General features: G+C 40.5%; 1 protein-coding gene across 1 annotated transcript in view; it reads left to right on the forward strand.

The window, feature by feature from the left end:
* LOC126398032 (cadherin-7-like) overlaps positions 1-22,642 on the forward strand; it is a 263,786-nt gene that overhangs the window by 64,619 nt on the left and 176,525 nt on the right. Inside the window, exon 2 of the mRNA XM_050057199.1 lies at positions 16,533-16,676. The gene's annotated coding sequence lies outside the window, so the exon portion shown is untranslated. The remainder of the gene's footprint in view (positions 1-16,532; positions 16,677-22,642) is intronic.

Raw genomic sequence — 22,642 nt, forward strand, 5'->3', positions numbered from 1 at the left:
TGCAGTCTTTGTTATTTGATAGCCGCTTAAATTAAACAATTTTTATAGGGCAAGTAAAAACTGACTTCGGGCAAGTAGATCTCTGACCAACTTGCCCAACCGGGCAAGTGAAAAAAAACCTTAGCGTTGGACCCTGTCATACTATATATGCATACTCTTATCGTGATGGCCCACCAGCAGATGGAGACATGAAATACAATACATTTCAATGTTTGTAATATTCATTCATTGTGCAAAATAATAAAAAAATGTTGGCCAATTCTGATAGTTAATTTTAAAGCAAATATTGGCCGACACCCATAACTTGCAGATACTATCGTGTATCCCTATTAAAGAATTATTCGTCTCTTGCCTTTAACATCCGTACATATTTTTGTTCTACAATAAACTCACATGGTGATCACCAGAAGGGGAGGGACTTCACCTCTCTGTTATGAGCTGTGGTAGGATACAGCATTTAAACAGGCACAGCAGCAGTTACTGAGGGGGGTGGGGCTAAGCAAATGGTCAGCTGTGTTTAAAATGGGATCTTTTTAAAATGCACACAGTTTCACCTCCGCTTCGACATTTCAGGACAAATCAAGGGGGCTGTCACCTAACCTCCTGTCTGTGAGAGAAGTAAAGGAGAGAATATTCAATAATAGATACGTTGAACTCTTTTTAGGAAGATATGTGCCTGTACAAGCAGACAGGGAGAAATAGTTGTAGGATATAAGACATCAGTGTCCAACTGAGACAAACTGATTTCTTTTTCCGAGACTAGGATAACTGAGCTGTCCAAAATGTAGCTCAAGCTCCTGGCCTGCAGTACACTGAATATAAGAAATAAAAGTCTTATACTCTGAAGTGATCCGCACACTATTTGGCGAGTACAAAAACATCCCAAGTGCGCTCTCGCCTCAAGCAACCGGTCTGACTTACATCTGAGGGAAAAAAATCTGCACTGTAAGTTAAAACAGTGACTTTAAGGTCGAATAATTATGCATCCCTCCATGTGGCGTATCGCTGCACAAAAAAGCTGTCTAACAAATTTTGACCGGGAAAAGAAAAAAAGAAGAAGTAGAAGAAGAAGAAGAAAAACAATGTCGAAGGACACTGAAAGAGATGTGTTAATTTACAAAAGGCTTGAGGAAGAGTTAATTAAGCCAGCTGCAGGAATGGGAGAAAGTGCTGAGTCCTGGAGACACAAAATATTTATTCATCAGCCCATTAAAGTTTAATTCGTTTTTTCCCCCCTATTTTTAAAATGGAGGGAGAATGGAGGAAAGCTTTGAACATTTGACCTTATATGTAAAAGTGTAGGGTGAGTCTGAGGAGCCTAAGGGATTGTTTTAATCATTAAGAACCAGCAGCAAGGAAAAAAAAAGAATTTGCTCTGTTGGAGCGGACTTACATATTATTCAAATCAGATTATTGCAGCATTTGATTATTCCCTTTTCTGTAAAATCATGATCACACTCGGGCGAGGAAACAGATATGTGACAGTTTGAGCAGGTGACCTCGTTCTGGAGAATCGATAATTGCCCGAGACAAATGGATACATGACAGAACAATGACAGATTACAGTCTCAAGCAGCACGCCTGTCCGAATCCTGCTCCAAATATCCATCATGTCACACGTAACACTTCACTGTACTGTACGTAGGGCTCCCTCAATCTGCGTCTGATGAAAGGATGAGGCCTGGCTGAGGAGGAAACAGTCGTGCGCTTGATTTGTCTGCGGCCTAATTATATGGCAACAAACGAGTTGCCAATCATGAGAATATATTGTCTGGTTTTATCTCAGGAACTCATCAAGTCAACCCAATTAAAAGCTGCAATGAGAAAGACATCGGCAGTGAACAGGGCTTTCATTCAGTTAATTCATGATTGCCAATTAAAATAGAATAGCGTGCAAAGTTGTAAAGCTGTCAGGAGGGCCAAGCTAAATTACCCTTTTCCACTTTGAATGATGGATGCGTTCATTGCTCTCCCTTATCTTATTTATTCTCTGGGCAGAGGAGGGAGGGAGAGGGGGGGACAAAAGCGGGAACAGTTTAAAGAGTGTGTCGCTAATGAAGAAGGTTCCTCCTTTTGGAGGACCGAAGTCTGCCAATGGAAGATTGTTTAGCTTTTCAAGAAAAAAAAACAACTTAATTAAATCATGTACAGTATCCCAGATCCATGCAGATGGCCCAATTTTCTCTCGCAATCACTTATAAAAATGAAATTCAAAGACAGCAGATTACGTTGCAAGTCAGTATTGATATTGATATATTAGGTGGCTATAGGTGCATTAACACAAGCGCCTGAGCGAAGGAGCAGCTGCAGCCTCCCAAAATTAGACCTGGGGGAGCAAATTCGTTTTTGTATCCCTGTACAACTTTGACCGTACGACATTGCTATTTTTAAACATTTGAGCTTTTTTGGATCAAAAAAGTTATATCTGGGGTGCTCAGTAGCTCAGCAGGTAGAGCAAGTGTCCCATGAACAAACACTGTGTCCTTGCTGCAGCGACTGCAGGTTCAATTCCAACCCACAGGCCCCCTGCTGCATGCCACCACCTGCCACCCACCCACCCCGCTTACACCAAGAATCTGGCCTGTCAAATAGAGGCAAAAGCCAGAGAAAAAAACAAACAAACAAAAAAACAAAATACAAACAATATATGGCCGTTTCATATGTAGTATATTAATTTAAAATGTCAGTTTTTGTCTTTACCTGTGCAGTTTTCTCATATGAACTCTGGACAGCATTTGAAAAATCAGGTCTGGACATCCAGTGTTGCCCTTTCACTGTTGGGAATACTCTGTTTGGTTCAGATGAGGGTGCAGGAGGCAGGACGTGACGCAGAAAGTATGCTGTGGATGCAAAATCTCCGCTATTTGCAAGGCTAATTTATACAATGTAAAATGCCATAAGCTTGCGCTGATAACGTCATCATGTTATATTTGTTTGGAAAATGTGTTTAGTATAAGACAGTTGTTTTATCAGTGAACCTTGTGAGTTGTAATGGAGCTGATTTTGTAACGTTATCTTTGTGAAATGTTGCTGTTTTCCCTGGTTTTATATGAGTCAAGGAAAAGTCTGCTAGCCGCTAGGCTAATTTATACAATGTAAAATGCCATAGGCTTGTGCTAAAAACATTAGCATGTTGTATTTGTGGGGAAAATGTGTCCAGATAAAGACAAGTGTTTGTGAATGCTGCGAGTTATAGTGAAGCTGATTTGTGTACTTGTGTTTGATATTGTCGCTATTAAGCCATGTTTAATGTGTGTATAATGTGTGTTTTTAATCAATCAAGATACTCCTGAATTGCCCCTAGAAATAATTCTGATCAGAATCATTGTTGTCCGTCAGTGTCTAGACAGTGTATTTGATAGTCAGTAGATGTGTTTGGGCATACAGAGATTACTTGCCACCCGCCCCCACTGTAATTTTTCTTTTATTGTTTTTTTATCCTTATTTGGATGATGGACACAACAATTATAAACTGAAATGTGTCTGCTCCGTATAGCAGCAGAGTGGCATGAGTCAGATTTCTTGTGGCAAGACTAAGGAGAGTTGACAGACAAGGCATTGGTGGAGGATTTGGTGTCCAAGTAAAAAAGCAAAATTGCCTCTTTGGCAATATTTTGGATTTAATCCCAGTGCTAAGAGGGAACCTGATAACATTAATGAGAGAAAAGGAATTTGTTATGTCGCTAAGAGGTTGGAGGTGTGCAGCCTGCAAAGCTCTTCATCTAACAGCTCACTGTGGCTGCTCCAACTTGTTCCAATGCTCCCTGCAATATTTCAGATTTATCTGCTGTCAAAAAATGCAGAAAATGGCTGTTGTCTTGTTTTGTGGACACATTTATGATGAAAAATAGCAGTAGTGCTAATCTGACTGACAAACACATTACATTTCTTGTGACTATACTTCATGACAAAATCAACTTGGGTTTCACTAGTTAAATGCGTTTAATGTAAAGCTGCAGCAGTGGGAAATGTTTGGATTGCAGTAACAGTAAAGTCTTACAGCGCTCTGCAGATATTGAGCATCATCGACAAACATTTTTTCTTGTAAGTGCTACTATGAGTTTATTTATCGATGAAAAATGTCCTCGTGTCATTCCTAGCCTCCAGTCATGTTGTACTGAGAAAAGTTTGAACTGCAGTGTGTGGACTTTCCTATGACCAGTAGCTTTGTGTCACGTTTGGTCGTCCCCCTTCCTCATAGACAGTGTGCTCTGTTTGGGACTGTCTCACTAGGGTGCTTCCAACTAAAGCTGCTCTGAGGTGCACTTCATAAAAGGTGGTGGAGTTAACACTTGTGTGCACAATAAGCCACACCGCGGTGAGATTTATGCCTGGTCGGATGTGTGTTCTGTTAGTTTCAGTTTTCCACCTGTGATGAAGAGCAGCCCCCTCCCTGAACATTGTCTCATCCTGATAGAGCCCCTAACGGGGCTCTGAGCTTGTGAGACGGTCTGAACAATGTAATGCGCAGCAGGTGGATTTTCTGTTGAAATGTTGTGACTTTAATGTCAAAATATTACGACATTTTGTAATCAAAATATTAGAACCAGGGGTGATAACAGAGCGTCTGTAGCGTCTGTGCTGTGGCATATTTCCCAGTAACACCAATATTTGAGTAATTAAGGGAAATTTCAATTAAGTCCTCCACATCTGATTGGACAGCTAAAAAGGGGGCATGCTTAGAGTTTTGCCCGGAGCTATAGCAGAGTGGACTGTTGGCTCTACACACACTTCCCTCGTTGTAAGCTCAGGAGGAAGACGAGGGAGAGATGAATGAGTTAGACATCCACATTGTTTTGGCAATGAAAACAAAGGTTTTGTCCACTGATATCCAAACGCACATCTTGTCCTATCTCTGTCTTTGTTGCTCTGTTAGACACTACAACCCACAAACAGTGTAGTGTGGCTTTTATATGACACAGGGTGGCTAGCTAGTCGCCTCATTACATTGGGTGAACTTTTGTAAATGCCCCTGGGTGCAGCGTGAGTCAGACGGAGAAAGGGAAAAGACAGGGATTTCAATGTAAAACTACTTTGATACTGTTTTTTTAACATGTATTTTGCAGTAAATGATCAGTTAACACAGGGACACAGGATTAAAACTGGGGAAATCTATTTTTCATTTCACTGTGCCCTTAAATGTGAAGAGTTGATCCACAGGAGAATAAATATTTGAAAGAATCACAGACTGCCCGAAAGCCTGCACAACATTATATTCCATTCTACATTCATGTTTTGAATTGTTACCTGGATTTTTGTTTTCCTTTACATAAAGACATTACTAACATTAATTGGCGCATGAAAATTCGATGTTTGAAGTTCAAAGCTTTCATTCACTTAACTGGCACAGCATCTATACTGCCAATAAACATAGAGAAGAGAATCTGATCCCTGTCTGTCATTGCTGAAGAACCATTCCAGGAGCCACAGCCTTTGCCACTAAAAGTCAGCTCAATGTCTTCCTGGTTAGCTCGAGCTAACACAGCAGCAGAGGCTAACATCCAACACCGAGCAGATAAACAGTGCCAACAAACCACACAGTGACTGAAATGGCTCGACTTTCCCATTAAGCCCGTGAATATCTGTAGGGTAACGTTAGTAACAGTTAGCCCTGTCACTGTGGTTGTGTGCAGGCACACTGCGGGGGCACTACTGTCTCATGATAAACAGAGAGGGAAAGAGAGCAGATCAAGGACAGAATCAATATGCTGTGTGTAGCTCTACAGTAAAATTAGATTTTATCCATTTTAGATGAAAAAACTTTGGAAAATCAAAACTTGACAGGTCAGGGTTTGGCACTGTGGCAGGCTGTCACAAATAAATTAGTGTGTGGGAAACACAAAGCCTTTATTTTTGTACTGAGGGAAGCACTTACTTCAGTTACTTGTGTATAATACACTGACATGTCTGATTTGACAGATTATGTCAGTGCATTTCATTTGAAATCTTAGGCAAAACACTCTGTTCAAGCCAAAGTATGTTTAAGTTTTTTGAGAAACTTGCCAAAAAACAAAAAAACAAAACAAACATGAACAGTTGAAGAGTCAGAACTGTTTGTTTTTATTGTGTTAAAGGATGACTGGCATTTTTCAACCTGGACCCTATTTCCCTGTGTAAATTGATCAAAGAGACTGATGTGAACAACAGTTTTTGAAATTGTCCCAGTACTGAGCGAGCCAGCAGCGGCCTGCAGCCACGGAACGAACTGCAATGGAGGCACACGGGGCAATTAACCATCATCACTGTATGTCCATTAAAAGTGGTTATCTTTGACACAGAGCGGCTCAGATTGTTATCATAAGTGTCTGAAGTGTCTCTTTACCTTTAACTTGATTCGGTCTGATTGTTATTGCCTCCTTAAGCACTCTTTCTGAGAAATCACCAGGTTACACATGAAAGCATGGCAGGATAACGGCAAAAACAATCAATTAATAAATGATAAGGAGGATTAGAAGGAAATATGGCAAAAAATTAAATTTTATGGCATACTAGCTGCCACTGGCTGTTAACAAAAAACAAAGACTGCAATGCAAGGAGATGAAAGGACTCAACAGAGGCGATCATTAAAGATACGCACACTTCATATCAGGTGAGGGAAAAAGCATTTCCTGTTGTAGAGATAAACAATGTTATTATCATGGGGGAAAAGGGTCCAGGTTGAAAAATGCTTAAGTTATTCTTTAACAATAGTGATGTCAGATTTTGTTAGGTCAGACCTACTGACTATTGAATCATCTACCTTTGCTCACTACATCTCAGCTGTTCTTGCCCTCAGGTTTCCATAAACTGCAGGTTATGAACTTCTTTTTAAAATACAAAAATTATCAGTTATCTTATCAGCATTGGCCATGAGAGGCAGGTAATTATGCGTATCACACATCCCTCTTCACAATGTTTAAACAAAACCTATGCCCTTGCCTGTCACTAATCTTCCACCCCCACTTTAAGCTGTAACTAGGCACCCCTGAGTATTAATATGCACATTGTACCAACAGCACCAGAAGAATCAGCACATATTGACAGCATAAATCAAGTTGTTTTTTTTTGCAGAATCCCAAAAAGTCTGTGTTTCTGTCAACACTGCGCTTTAAATGCCATTTCAGTGTGTCGACAACAGTTAAAGTGAAGGCAACTTATCCTGGTTGTGTCTTCTGCACCATTAGCCACTGTTGCCATACTATTGATGGCCTAATTAAAATGTGTCAGGCTGAAATATGTCACATTTTTTTCAAAAGGCTGAAATTGATAGCTCACATTAATTTTCACTTTCTCAAAATGACCTTTAATTTCGCCCGCCAAATGCAGGCCTGTGTCTACACCGGCACACCCTCCCGTTTCCCGCTCCTGAAACAATATGTCAAACGGCTCTGACAACACACGGAGGAAGCCGACCGTTCATCTCAAAGCTCAAATTGAAGTCGCACTCAGGTTTCAAATATCCATGAGAAAATGATATGCCAACGCCTCCCTATAGAGTCGTGTTGTACAATGTTTTTCTTTTTTCTGTTAATAACTAATCGCTGATCTCAGCCCACTCCCTTTTGCAATTTGCTCACTTTTGCTCTTTTGCGGGGAGCCCAGCTTTTATACCCCCCCCCGGGATTCTCTGTCTTTGTGAAAGCAAAACAACCCCCAGATCCAGAGGTGTCGCGGTGGAGAGGTTTTCCCTGAAACAGCCTGGGAGAAAGTGATAGTTTCCATTTGGAGTTTGTTCTCATCCTCAGGAGACGTGCTCTACAGGTCAAGCTCTTTGCAACAGATTAAAAGAGAGTGTCACTAATGTCACCCGGCCGGGGAATCAATGGCATAGCGTAGGAAATGAAAGCTGTGACGGACGTGAATGACCACATCAGCTCCTGTCACCGTGTGTCCACTCAGAGTATTCTCTTCATCCTGGCAGCTGCCGTGACCTGAGAGTGGGGGGGAGCCTTGTCAGCTGAAGCCAGCACGGCCCCGACACACTCCTGAACCATGGAAAGCCCGCTGGGGCCTCTCCAGAAAAGGCTTACAGGGCTTCAGACACTCACACCATCAGCTCAATCAACTCGTGCCACTCTGGACTGAGCGTTGCTGCTGCTCCAGTGGAGAACTTTTCTCATTTCAGACGTGAGATTTGTCCTCACATGAGAAATCAAAGTCTTAGAAGTTAGAAACAGAGAAAAATTAAGTTGAAGTGGGGAATGGTGAACAACACAGAAAGCAGTTATTTTGTGAAGACTTTTTTTTTTCAGCTCACATTGGTAATCAACAGAGCTCAGTGTTGCTTAACCTTTAATTCATATACTTATTGCACCCATTTTTAGACAGTGGATTTAATCACTGTTTGTAATCCTCCTCCTTTTGTTTTTTATTTCCTATTTCTTTGTCACTATGTGCATGAAATCTCACATCTCCATGTGTAAATTTCAAACAAACAAATATAGCTCTTGATATTTCACAGCCTGTCAGTGTTCAGATTTATCTGATGCTAAAGAAAGCTTACTCACAACCAAACCCCCCCTCCTTAGTTACTGTTGCTAGGCCGTGTCAAGCTTCCTGTTCTGGCATGGCACCAGGCCCCCAGGAATGCCACTCAGCCTTGCTTCCAATTTTTCCCAGTGGCCACTCGTGGTATTGCAGCAAAAAAAAACAGTAGCCCAAAAGTGAAAAATGAGGTTGGAATTGAACCCACAACCACTGCGGCAAGGACATAGCCTTTGTACATGGGGCGCCGTCTCGACCAGGTGAGCTACTTGGCCTGCCAAGAGAAGCGTTACTGTACATATGGCCAGTATGGCCAGCATACTGTGGAAGTAAACCTGCAAAGTAGAAATATCTTTTGTGCCAGGTGAGTTACTCCACTGGACTGAATAGGCACCATGTTGTTGTCCTGTATGTTGTTATACATTTTTGCATAGCCCAGTGGATTTAACATTCAACATTTAAAGTCATTTTTCAGCAACTCGGTCACTGTTTTAAGACATAAGTAAAAAAGGCAGGTTTCTAATTTCAACTTGATGAACATTGGTTTGGCTCGCTTAAGTGACTAGCTAGCAAGCTAATTGCTAATGTTAGGTCCATGACATGTTTCAAAGCTGAAAGTGGTTTCTGACTTTTAGTGTTTTCAGGTGACTCGTTTTAAAGCAGGAAGTCTGTAAAAGGGTCTTTTAATATGCACGATGACTACATAAATATGACAAAACACTGAGACTCAGCAGATGACATTTAAATAAAGCAACAGCATTTTTCTTGTATTGGAGTGCAGAGCTAGTTAGTCCTAGCATTATTTGTATAATCAGGATAAATGTTAGATCAGACTGCAACTGTATGCATTATTCTCAAGACATTTAGAGATAATACAGTAGAAGGCCTTAAAGTCATTTGAGAAAACATCGTAGTTGTGAAGGAAAAGATCATCCTGTTGAGCCTACATCCCGTTTTATACTTGTTTTCAACTGTCTTCATCATTCTGAAGCCATAACACAACAAATGTTGAGGGTGATTTATTTTGACTCCTGCCACCTGGAAAAAGGGCAAAAATTGTCTGACGTTACCATTTATAAGTTACATAACATAAGGTAGAATTTGGTATAAACAGTAGTGAAGTAATAGAGCTTTTGCTCCATTGATCTGCTGGTCAAGTCAGAGAGAGTGAGGGGAAATTACACAAAGTTAAAGAACCTATAATGGGTTTTCAAAAAAAAACAAACCATTGTGTAGGCTCATACAGAAGTAATCCCTCTCAATCAAGTGTGTGCCGGTGTATTTTTTTTTACAGAGACTCTGCCCTCTGCCTGTATCCCCCCCCCCCCCCTTGTTTTCTGTGATCGGGATGTTTATGGGCACGTACCTCCACAGCGTTCAGGTGAGCTTGGGGCTTTTTAAAAAGGTAGCAGACAGTAAGCAGCAGGCATCCAGGACACACGGCTGAAAAAATGCATTTATAAATGCAAGTCGATAGGCCAAACGAGAGTGAGTCTGAGGTTGAGTTTTACTTTTACTTTTGCTGGCAGGCGTATTTATAAAAAGTAACTGACAGTCCGAAAAAGCTAAGACTCTGGGCTTTTGAAAAACATTTGGGGCTGGAGCCCCAGACAAAATGAAGGTTGCCAGAGTATCGCAGGGCTGACACATAGAGACAGACAACCATTCACGCTCCCATTCACACATACAGCCAATTTAGAGTCACCAATTAACCTGCATGTCTTTGGACTGTGGGAGGAAGCTGGAGAACCCAGAGAAAACCCCATCTGATGCGGTGGAACATGCAAAGTCCGCACAGAAGGCACAACTTTTGTCTTTAGGCTTATTGGGCATTATCTATGTGATAATGTGAAATTGTGTGGTTTTAAGACAAAAACTTTAAAATTTTATTGGGGGAAGACCCTCAAAGCTTGTACAAATTAATAAATGTTGTTTAATTAGGGGTGTGCAATATATAAATTATACTCAGTGTATCACGGCTTGTTCCATGTGGAATGTTTAAAATGATTATATCGTGAACATTGAGCATAAGTTGTGTTATTTTTTTTTTTAAGCTACCGTCATAAGACTCACTTTGACATGTCGGTTCTCTCACTCTCTCCTATGCTTCCCTTCCTCTCACAGACACAAAAAGGAAAAAAAAACCTCACAAACATGATACGTCATACACACTCCCCCGCCCATCCAGACCACACTTTCCTGGCCAATAGTGTATGAGCCAGCAAGGCATGTGTTTTTTCACCCTGTAAGACTCCAAACCATGACTATTTAGTGGCTTTTGTGACCATGGAGCCCCAGTGTGACTTGCATATTATTGTTATATAAACTGGAGAGCTTAATAAGTCCTCATGTTTAACGGTGCAGAGGCAACAGTTTAATTTTCTGCTAACATCTAACTGTTGACTGGAAACCTCCAGGTCACAGCAAAAACAATTACTTCCTGTCTGAGACAAGTGAGGTGCTTCAAAATAAAAGATTTATACCCTTATAACCATACTTTATTTAACTTAATTACTGTAAATAGTACTTGATTTAACTTTATTGTAAAAGTACTTAATCTAACTTTATTAAAACAGTACATGATTTAACTTAATTTTAACAGTAATCTATTTATCTTTATTGTAACAATAGTTTATATAGTTAAGTACTAAAGTCTACAGTAGTTTAGAGGAGATTTCAAAGTATCATGATATATATTGTGTATTGCAATACAGCCTGAAAGTATCACAATAATATCTATAGGTCATATCACCCAGCCATATGTTTGATATAAGTCCATATGCTTGCTTTGTGTCTTGGTAGGACACTTTGACAAGAAATGCAATAGTGCAAATAGCAATAACGTGGTCCAGCTCCAAGCTGTTTGGGTGAGGTGTTTAGTAAACAGTTACCTAAAACCAATGGCCACAAGGGAAATTTAGCAGTTTGCAAAGGCCAGTCTTGGCAGTTTCGTCTTTGATTCTCAGGCAACACAGGCCATTTTATACTTATGCGTTTACTCCTGCTGAAAGTTTATTCCATTATGAGGCTGCATTAGGAAGCAGCATCATCTTAACAAATTGAGATATTTCATACTTGACAGCAAATATTTGTCCTCGTTTTCCCATTTTGAACACGATCTGCTCCCCCTCTAAATTCTATTTTTACTTCGTGCCTAAAACAATGCCTTACTTTATATTCACTTTCTGTGTTAAAGAAAAAAGAAAAAAAAGATTGGTAATGTATTTCGTTCTGCTCACCCTCCACCCACTGACTCAGCAAGTGTTCTTGGCTCATACAATCCCATTCACATAAAGACAGAAAGAACATTTAATGGGTGGAATAGAAACTCCTGGAGTTAATGAGAAACATTTGAAATATGCCGGATAAGAAGAAGAAGAAGAAGAAGACCTGAGTTTTGCACTGGCATTCATTACCCAGTGTATTCAGTCAGCCCGGCTCCTCATGCGTGCCTGTGTATTCCCATTTGACACTTGTTGGTTGATCGAGTCCATTAGATTATCACTGTTCATTTCCTTTTCTCAAGATTGGGGACTCAGTTCTGTCACCGGCAGGACGGTTCAGGCACCGCGGGAGCACCAGATTCGGCTTGACAGCACCGCATTTGATTTTCAGGATCAGGACGCATCGGCTGATGCAAACGCCACCTGGGCTGTTGGCCGCGCTGTTTGTGTACACCTGTGTCTTGTGAAAAGAATGAAAAGGCGCTGCTTGTTTCCTTGTTACATAGTGGCCAGGAAACATGGGGGTTCGTTGAAGCAAACAGAATGCAGATGCTTGTGGTGTGGGAAAAAGGGATGTGGAAAGAAGGGGAGAAAGCAGATGAAGGGATGGGAGGATAACAAGCTCTTTGCCAGCCAGGCAACCATGAGTGCTATTGCTCTGCTGGAGTGAATGCAACAGGCCCGGGTTTTTCAGCCTGACTACTGGAGCATGTGAACACACATCTTCCCCGCCATGGGAGAGGAGACTGTCATGACAAAGCCAATGCCTTTGCCTCTTTTTTTGCCTTTACTATCCCTTTCTGGTCCTCATCTATGTCTCTGTCTCATCCTGTCCTCTTTCCTGTCTTGTTTGTGCTTTCTGTTTGTCTCTTCCTTTCTTTCTCATTGTATGTAACACAAGGTGACATTATTTTCTCTCTTTTCAAAATGGGAAAGAAAAGCACCTGGGCGATATGCAGTCAAGGCTTGCTGTCAAAAGCTTGGAACATTTGCCACCTTTCAGGGAAATCCTAATTGAAAACCCTGGCTCTGGAGGTGCAGCAAATAAACTAGAAATATGTGTAAACTAGAAATGAATATAGATGCGATCTCTATATGCAACCACAAGCATTTCCTTAAAATGATTGTGTATCTTAATGTGGAGGAACATTTTTGAAAGATGATCCAACTCAAGATTGACTTCTTTTGTGATGTTGCTCTCAAAGTCTGTCCTTTGTGTATCCCTGTAGATATGAAAGGGTCGATTTGAAAGTTGTTGGTCCTCACAGATGGAGTCAGATGTAGTCACCTTGGATTTTCAGCAGACACAATGAATAAAAGGAATCTAGTCTTTTAAAGAGGTATTAAAACATCAATAGAAACTTCTCAAACTACTCCTGCAGCAATATCCACTTGTCTGCTCTTCATTTTAATACTCATAGTTACACTTAAATACTCTTCGGAGAAACATCTTTGATTGCAAAGCACATGGACAACCCTTTTAAGGCTTAATTAAAACAGCTTGACCTCATCAAACATGTTAGATGACATGCTCTGTTTTGCTTAAGAAGCTGTGATCACAGTCATATCAGTGGGGAAAAAGGTTGTGGCAATTCCCCTTCGATTGCAAATCTCTTTCCTGACTGCTGTGGTTAGCCTGCTTACCACATTAGCACCTGCAGTTCAAGCACACAAAGCTTCCTACACTATCTCCAGTTCTGCCTACTTTTCACCACAGCATATTTCGTCCAACTCACTAACCCTCGCTAGTCAGTGAGTAAGCTAGAATAGGTTTATGCTTGAATATAGAAACAAAAGAAGACTGTTCAGCCCAAGGGGTGTTTATCACCAGTTTCATCACATTACAGTATCACAGCGATTCTTTGGACAACCATACCATATTTGCCGATATTACAAAGTTTGCCACGATACAATTTGATTTGATTTGATTTTGATTTAATGCAATTTAGGGGCCTGCAATTGATATGAGACTATATTATATGCCCGTTTAACACAATCAGTTACAGAAGAAGCTGCCACCCCTTTCTTTTTTGCTTTTGGCCATAAAAGATAAAAACAACACATAATTAAGTAACTCTAACTGCTTAAGTGCAGTTAAGTTTATTTTGTACTGACTCTACTAACACACATAAAAAAGCACATGGGATAAGTTAACCTTCAGGGTTTTCTGTCAGAAAGTCCTTTCTGAAAGAAATCTTTTTAATTTAACCCAAACCATCATCTTTTTCCCAAAACTTCAGGGCTGTCTGGCTTAAACTGCCTGTACACACATGGCTGTGTTGTACCAGTATGGCATACTGGTATTTGCAACATTGCAGTTAAGATCAAAAAAGAAGTTAAAAAAGTTACATATTCCATAAAGGGATATTTTGCCAATTTTCAACCAGCTTTGTGTCTTAACAGTCTGGACAGTATGTGTAAATGAACTATGAAAATTTCCCTCCATCTTAACATCGTCAAACTTTCCCTGATCATCTTTCAGCTCAAATTTTTTGCTGGTTGTAGGGCTGTTGCTCGAACTACAGATTGTACTTCCACATTTTTGTATGCCTGCCACCACAGACATAAAAGAGTCTTGAAGCAGAGAGAGAGACGCCCCATCTGTCTGTCTCTCTCTCTTAAACTCAGATCAAACTATCAAACCAGGCAGTGCTGATCAAATATGAATCAATATTCTGTTCTGTTGCCTGTTTCTCACCTAAAAAGTCTTCAGAAACATATTTTAGTGTACTGTTAAGCTGTATTACAAGCATTTATAAACAGGAAGTGGGCGCCATACAGGAAACAGTATGGCAGTAAACCAAAATTATGTTATTGTTTTGTCTATTTCTTGCCTCAAATGTTTTCAGAGACATATTTTAGCTTACTGTTTAACTGTAGGTTCGAGGTTGTCTGTTACCAGCCGGCCACCATATTGTAGCACCAGTTTCAGACGTATTTCCATCTTTCAACTGCATAGACAGCCTATGGAAAGCCCATCTTCCCAGAGATTAAATATTTCTTTAAAGTTTTCTGACCACCCAACAGTACAAATTTAAAGCCGCTACAAGGAACTTTTAACTGGATATGCAAAAGTCTCTCGTTTCTGCTGATGTCTGTGCGTGACCTACAACAGCAAATGAGACCATCGGTGTGAAGATAAGCTATTTCTATATAGTGTATATCCATACCTTTAGGAAACTGTGTCCGGGTCCGCCCCAGGTCGCTTCCAGGACGAAACGATATATACGGCACTCAGACGGCACACGTCATCTTACCTAGCTGCTTACATTTATAGTGACTCTTATAAATAGTCGCTATTCCTCCTCCTCGACCCGACGTCCGTGGGGAGTTAAAATAGCAGCAATCATCACGTAAAAGTTCTGTGAAAGCACTGGACTCACCAACAGTCAGCCACGTCTCAGTCACACAGAGAAAATCCAATCCTCGGGAAGTCAGGAAATTCTTCAGGATAAACGTTTTGTTTGCTAGCGATCTAGCATTTACCAGCCCAATCCTGGCAGGAGCCGGCGGGTCCACGGCTTTAGCTGTCCGGGGAGCCACACACAGAGGCCGTAGGTTGCGCAGATTCACCCTGCGCCAACGGGGACGAGGAGAGCAGGGGCCGCGGGGCTGGAACACCTCACCCGGGCCGACGACAGGTACCAGCCAGGCGTTGACAGGGTCCAGCGAGTGCCGAGAAATAAAGAGGCGAGGCACCGCTCCATACTCAGTCCAAGAAGCCGAACAGGCCTTCAGCCTTACCAGCCGACCGTTGTGTTTACCCCGGCGGTGGTGGCGCTTACGCCGGAGAGGTGGAGCTGGGGCGCGGCAGAGGTGAGCTGGGATCCCCGATAGGAGCGGGGGCAAAGTTTTCCTGTCTTGTTTCATTCATCCTCAAAACAAACACATGCGCAAGCCAGGTAAGCGTCTTTACGACAATACGCGTTAGAGCTCATGGGAAATGTAGGCTTCATTCCGGCAAAACACTACCGCTTTTGTCCACAGGGTCGCCAAAATCATCTCAAAATGAAAGTTCCTTGTAGGGGCTTTAATATTCACCCCCCTTGTAACTCTGTTTTGGTCTCCACCAACTCCTGATGGGAACATTTATCAGTTTAGCTGCTGTTTGACTTTCTTTGCTAGCTATTTGCTGACATTGTCAGTTTCCTGGTTTGAGTGGGGCACATTGGGTTTGAACAGAAGAACACTTTGCTCATCTGTTTCAGAACAGGTGCATAGGAGATGGAGCAGTAGGTCATGATTTGCAAACAAACTCCCACCTTCTGTCTAACTTGCAAAAGAAAAAAACTTTTTTTGCGATGTTAGGAGACCTTAATCACCTTAATTTGCCGTCGGACGTAAACGTCTAGTTCCTCAACGTCAAAATAAAATTCAGACAGTCTGCGGGAGTCTGTCTGCATATTGCGGCATGGTGGGTTTATTAGAGCTTTTCTGGTGAAAACAGCAAATGAGTTTGATGAAATTTGAATTACAGCATATCAAATGAACAAACAATGAGCTAAAATAAGCTAAAAAAAAACTCTGTAGTGTTAGGTAATTATTATTATTGTAATATTAATGTAGAGCTAGGTGATAATTGTCTGAGTTTATCACTGTGCACACCTCCTTCACCTCATGTGTAGTTCTGTATAATTTAGAATACTAACCTTCAATTAGTAGAGCTTTAAAAATGTTTTATTTTTGGTCAGTGGAAAATGAGTGACAGCCATGAATCAAATGTATTTTTGCCTTTTAACTGGAAGTTTTAAAAGCTGTATCTACATGCAGTGTATATTATAGTATATTATAATAGCTGTGTTGACATAGAAGATCTCTTCTGACAGCCTTATTTCCCTTTTGCAGAGATTTTGTAGGTGCAGATTTGGATGTGAATTGAGAGCACAGCCCGAGCTGCCACGGCTCTGACACACAGACCACTGAATGGTTGCAAGTTGGTGTGTCATTAGGATTCGGATCAGGATGCTGTCTCAGTCGACACAAACTGAGGTGAATGAACATGTCTGTCTGCAGTGAGACATTTCTCTTTCAGAACCTGCTGTGACGCGTCTGGAGGGAAATTGCTGAGAGTGACCTCTGTACTTGTCTGTTATCTATCTCAAGTATTTACCTAGATTTTTTTTCTCTTTTTAAGGGCTCTCAGTCTCGATCTTCTTGAGAAAGAATGAATGTCACTTTACTTCTAGATGCGCTCTGCAGAAGTGATATTGCCTGACGGGATATGAAAGATGCCACGAGTTCATGATAAACTTTCAGTAACATTGATTATTTGCACAGATGCAGAAGATTGTCCTTGAAGAATGACTGTCTCTGCAGTGTTGGCAGCCAGTGTCACCAACCACCAAGTCATAATTTTGCTTGCGTGCAAAATTGCATCTGCAAGCATGACAACATTTTCAACACACTGTATATCAATGAGGATTAAGACAATTTATATATGGAGGGTGCAAGCAGAGGTACTGTGTGCTGCAGAATCTCCTTGTGAGGAAATATGAGAAAAATATAAAATACCTAAAAAAGGGAGTAGAGGGATGATAAAAACCTGTTACATTAAATTATTCGAAGTCTAACCCTCTGGAAGACAAGTTCTAAGCTGCAACTCAGCAAGATTGCCATTCCTCCCCCGTAATCTATTTAACCCCCAGGGGAACAGGAGAGGTATGGGCTAAATTAGTGTAATCTGAATGAGGGTTTCTTGAATATGGTGGTTTCAGCCAGTGAGGGATTGTATCCGCCTCCAGCTTCAGTGGGCTGACAGACAATGAGGATATGACCATCTGAATCGATACAGCCAATCCCCCATGATTAGGTCATCCATTAGTTCACTTGATCTTTCGACCCTCTTACATAGCATTAGATGAAAATGTAATCGCTCAATACTTGCTGGATGATTAGTCCGAAACCCTGCGTCTCAAAGAGGAGAAGCAGGATTGTTTTGATGCAGCATATGCAAATAAGTTTGGCTTTTGTATTTTGGTCATGGTGCCGGAGTCAGGGGGACGTCAACTCCATGGCCTTGTCCCTTGAACATCAAGGCCCCTCTGCTCCCTCTGATCCCAGGCTCTCTGCAGCCTTATGAACACCATGTCGTGAAAATGCATGTTCACATACTGTGTGCAATGCTTAAAACCCGCACTGCCTGAGCCTCTCTGTGAGAAACACTGCTCCTTAAAATATCTGAGCTCAACAGAAAGAAAAATCAATCAACACAAAGAATTAGAATAAAATAAAAAACAATGAAGTGGGCATTTTAACTTGTGTGCAAATGTCTCGGTGCAATTATGGAGAAGAGGAGTCAGAGATGAATTAGAACAACCACTAAATGGAATTCAGTTTGATGATAAATCAGGATCCCACTGTCAAGATCACGGTGTGAAAAAGGTCACTTGCTTTGAATCATTGCTCTGCCTGCACTAAAGAATGCGAAGGCCGACGCAGTGTAGTGACTTCTATTTTCATAAACTTAGAAACTTAAAATTAATTAAACTGCTAATGTAGGGACATTTTTAAATTTCAATGTGTGTTTTCTTATCTGCGTCTGCATAATAAGAAGAACCAAATCATGTGTGGCTGTTTCAGCGCTATTCTCCTGCTCTTGCTGTCTGTGCCTGAATGTCTTTAGTGCTGTTCTGCAGTGCTCCTTAGAAAACATATGTTTTGACAGCTCTTTAGCTGTGAGCACAGCGACATGTTTTCTTTAAATGTCCACTGGGGAGATCAATACCTTGTTTACAGCTGAAATTGGCCAGTCAATGGTACAATCATCTGTTTCCAATGACAGTGAAAGGCAGTTACTGGAATTATAATGTCAATTGTCTTTTAGCAGGGCAGGGATTGACCAGCAATTAACATTACTTATTTTGCTATTAGGAGTATCAATCCATATTTATATGTCAGTTAGAGCAGTGATATCCAGCCAAGAATAACTTGTACCCAAAGGGGTACTTCTGCGGTAGTTCAGGGGCTACAAGGAAAGATTGTAGAGCAGCAGCTAAAAATTAATGGATAATCGGTTAAACCAGCTCAGAATAACAGATAATCAGTTGAAATTGTCAGCTAAAAGTAGCCTACAGGATAAACTGTTAAAAATAGTAAGCTAAAAGTAATGGATAAACAGTCATAATAGTCAGTTTAAAGTAATGGATAAACAGTCATAATAATTAGCTAAGACTATTAGATAAGCAGTTAAAATAGTTGGCAAAAATTAACAAATACACCATCGAAATAGCTAAAAGCTAAAAGCAATTAATAAACCATTAAGATAGCTAAAAGTAGCTATAATTGTTAGCTAAAAGTAATGAATAAACTGTTAAAATAGTTAGCTAAAAGTAATTAATACACAGAATAGTTAGCTAAAAGTAATTAATAAACCGTTATAGTAGTTTGCTAAAAGTAATGGATAAACAGTTAAGATACTTATCTAAGACTTTTAAGTAAACAGTTAAAATAGTTGGCTTAAAGTTATGAATTTAGTTATAATAGTTAGCTAAAAGTAATGAATAACTGTTTAGATTGTTAGATTAAAGTTATGAATAAACCGTTAGGATAGATAGCTAAAAATAATCAATAAACCGTTAAGATTGTTATCTTAAAGTTAAAAATAAACCGTTTAGATAGTTAGCTTTAAGCAATGCATAAACAGTTACAGTTTAAAGTAATGGATAAACAGTTAAAATAGTAACAATCATTGCTGCCCTGGAAGTTTCTTATGCAATAGTATAGTAATAGTATTCAGTAGTATTCACGACTCCAGTAAATAGGACGAACCTTAGATACAACCCTGCAACAGGAGATATTCTAGTCCGCCCAGCTCCTGGAACCCCTTGGCCCAGCTATTAGCCAGAAAGCTAACATTATGCTAGCAAGATTCAAAGTCAATAACATTGCATACAGTTGACAAACAGTAAATATAATTTGCCATTTTGCTAAACAACATGGCTGGCTAGCTATCCAACCATTTCATTGTCCCCAAATTAGTATCAAGATATTCACAAACAAATGATACACCATGTGTAAGGTTACTGTCGGCCACAGCCTGAAGTAGCGAGTTGAACGGCGAGTATGATGTGAGATGTTTGCCTCAGGGGGGCAGTGTAGTACCTGCAGGGTGTGTTACGGACCCCCTCCTGTGGTGTTAAGAGGATGAGGCGCTGAGGGAATAACGTTACATTCAGTGTTGTAAATTGATTGTTAACAGATTACAGATACTGCTATTATTCTAAAGCAGGCACATTAATTTAGAACTGTAAACAGACAAGTTTCACTGGAGCTTCTTAGTAGGTGTCCATTGTCAGTTTTTAACAGACACCCTGCAGCCAATCAGAAACGAGTATTCACCTAGACTATGGTATAAGCAGTTATTATAGTTAGCTAGAAGTAATGAATAAACCGTTATAATAGTTACTTTAAAGAAATGTTTAAATGGTTAAAACAGAGAAAATAATGGATTAACAGTTAAAATGGTTAGCTAAAAGTAATGGATAAACAGGTAAATTAGTTGTCTTAAAAAACTGATAAATGGTTGAAATTGTCAGGTAACATTAGCCTAAAGTATAAACAGTCAAGACACCTAAGATGATTGAAATTTCTAAAATAATCGATTAAGTCTTATAACAAAAGTAAAAACTACTATTTCTACTAAATGTAGCCTAGATGTGCTGTTAAAACAAGCCTAACTTAAAGTAATGGATAAACGGAATAGTTAGCTCATGGATAAATGGTTGAAATAAATAAATAACTAAATTAATGGTTGGGTCATAACAGTCGAGGTAGTTAGCTACATTTATGATATAAATAGTTCAAATAGCTCAATGTAATGAATAAAAAATGGAAAAGTTATCTAATGTTAAGATATCCTGCTTCAAAGTGGCAATACAAAAGCAAACTTGACCAAACCATCTGAACATTGACAGTTCCTGACTCTATACATGTTTCCCTCCAACTCATTTTATGTGCATTTTAATTTGCATAAAGAAAAGAATGGAAATGTCAAAACTCTGAATATCAATAAAAGGTCAATTCAACTGAGTGCAATGGAAACAGATACACCCACTCTTGATTTCCATTGTCAGGTATGTTCTCCATTATTATACATCTATTGTTTTCCTTTGTTTAAGGTTTGACTAGAGCTCTTTTAATTACATCATCTTTTTGCGCCCTCCTCTGCAGTGGCCTCTGAGTATTAGTGCTGTCAATACATGATGTGAGTCGTCTTCTTCTGCCGTATGTCCTTAGACCTTCAGCTCCGTTGAGGCAAGCCAGTCCAGTGTTTCATCGTCCAGGTCAATTAAACCACGATCACCATTTGGTGCCCAGTGTTTGGGGCAGCTGGTTATTATGTGTTCCAGAGTTTGTAGTGGGTCCCTGCATTTGCAGTGGGCACTGTCCACGAGACCCCATTTTTGCATTGCTGCCCTGAAGTGTCCTACGCCTGTCCTCAGGCATTTGAGAGTTGTCCATTGCTTTTGGGGCAGGTGCTGGTCGGGAACATCTGTGGGGTCTTCAATGTAGTGGTGGAGCCTTGATGGTTCTGCTGACTTACACTGATCCCTCCATCTTGCCTTGACCAGGCAGCCCTGGAGGTATCAGACACATGCCCAGGAACTGCTCCATACAACACCATCTGATACCTCTGATGTGAGTCATGTGTCGATGTGAGTCATGCATGCGCGAAAAGGTACACCATCTTGGAAAGTTACCTACAACTACACCACCTGGACAAACCACGTCACGATCTGAGTTTCGTGTCACGATCTGAGTTACAACCATGGATGTGAGTCATGCATTTTTGACAGCATGAGTCATTACAGAATATGTTCATGTATAATATGTAATTCTCTGTCCCTGAAAGTTAGAAAAGTAGTGTTAAAAAGTAAAAAGTATACAAACTTGATAAGGCATTCATTTAAAAAAACAACAACAAAAAAAACATTACTGCAAGTATACAGAATAGCCAATAAACTCTGATATGCTTGATATGTGCCGAGGCGGGGTACACCCTGGACAGGTTGCAATATTATCACAGAGCTGACACGTAGAGACAGCCAGTCATTCACACTGACATTCACACATACAGCCAATTTAGAGTCACCAATTACCCTGCATGTCTTTGGACTGTGGGAGGAAGCTGGAGTACCCGGACTTGACAAAAGCAGGCAAAACAAATCTGAGTATGCAGTAAGTTGTTGGATTGACTTTATTTTAACATTATTTAACAAGCTTTCAGTTGTAGAAGCGATAACGCAGTCAGTTATTATTTTGCATTTTTGTGATTTCTCAAAAATCGCCATTGAGTCAGTGAGTGTATGTGGTTCATCCAATTAGTGTAGTCGTAGGTACAGCACATTCTCACTCCATTCTTGTCACATATTGATGTTTGGTCATGGACTTTCACCGTCCACATACGACGTGCAAGGTATCCTGGGTATGTTGGTTGTTGACGTTCTGGGACACCGTGTCAAGTTCTGCCTGTTACATGCGTTGCTTTCAAAATACACTTCCATTTTCACAGGAAATTTAACGTTAAAATACAGATAAACGTACTACATTGGTACAACACCGTGAAATTTACTTTTTTTCCCATCAACAACAAACTCTCATTGTTGGATTTAGGCAACAAAAACACGTGGATATGTTTAGGAAAGAAGAACAGGGTTTGGCTTTAGAATCTTACGGGACACAAACACAGCTCTCTCGGGTAAAAGTCGTTGTTTGTTGGACCCATCCACCACCCTTACCACCCACCCCTCTTGGACTTTCAGCGCCTTAATTTTCATCCTTGTCCCGCCACGTTTCCCTCTGACGCCACCAGGTGCTGTTAAATTATAATGGCAACCGTCCGCTAGGGATGGGCAGCACAAGCAAAAACACTATTCGAAAATCATGGCAACTATTCGACGATTTCTCGAATAATCGACCCCCCCCCCTGCTGGAGGGTCGCGTAGGGGAGCGTAGCG

The sequence above is a fragment of the Epinephelus moara genome, chromosome 11 (assembly GCF_006386435.1).
Source record: "Epinephelus moara isolate mb chromosome 11, YSFRI_EMoa_1.0, whole genome shotgun sequence".
In the NCBI taxonomy this organism is placed as follows: Eukaryota; Metazoa; Chordata; class Actinopteri; order Perciformes; family Serranidae; genus Epinephelus; species Epinephelus moara.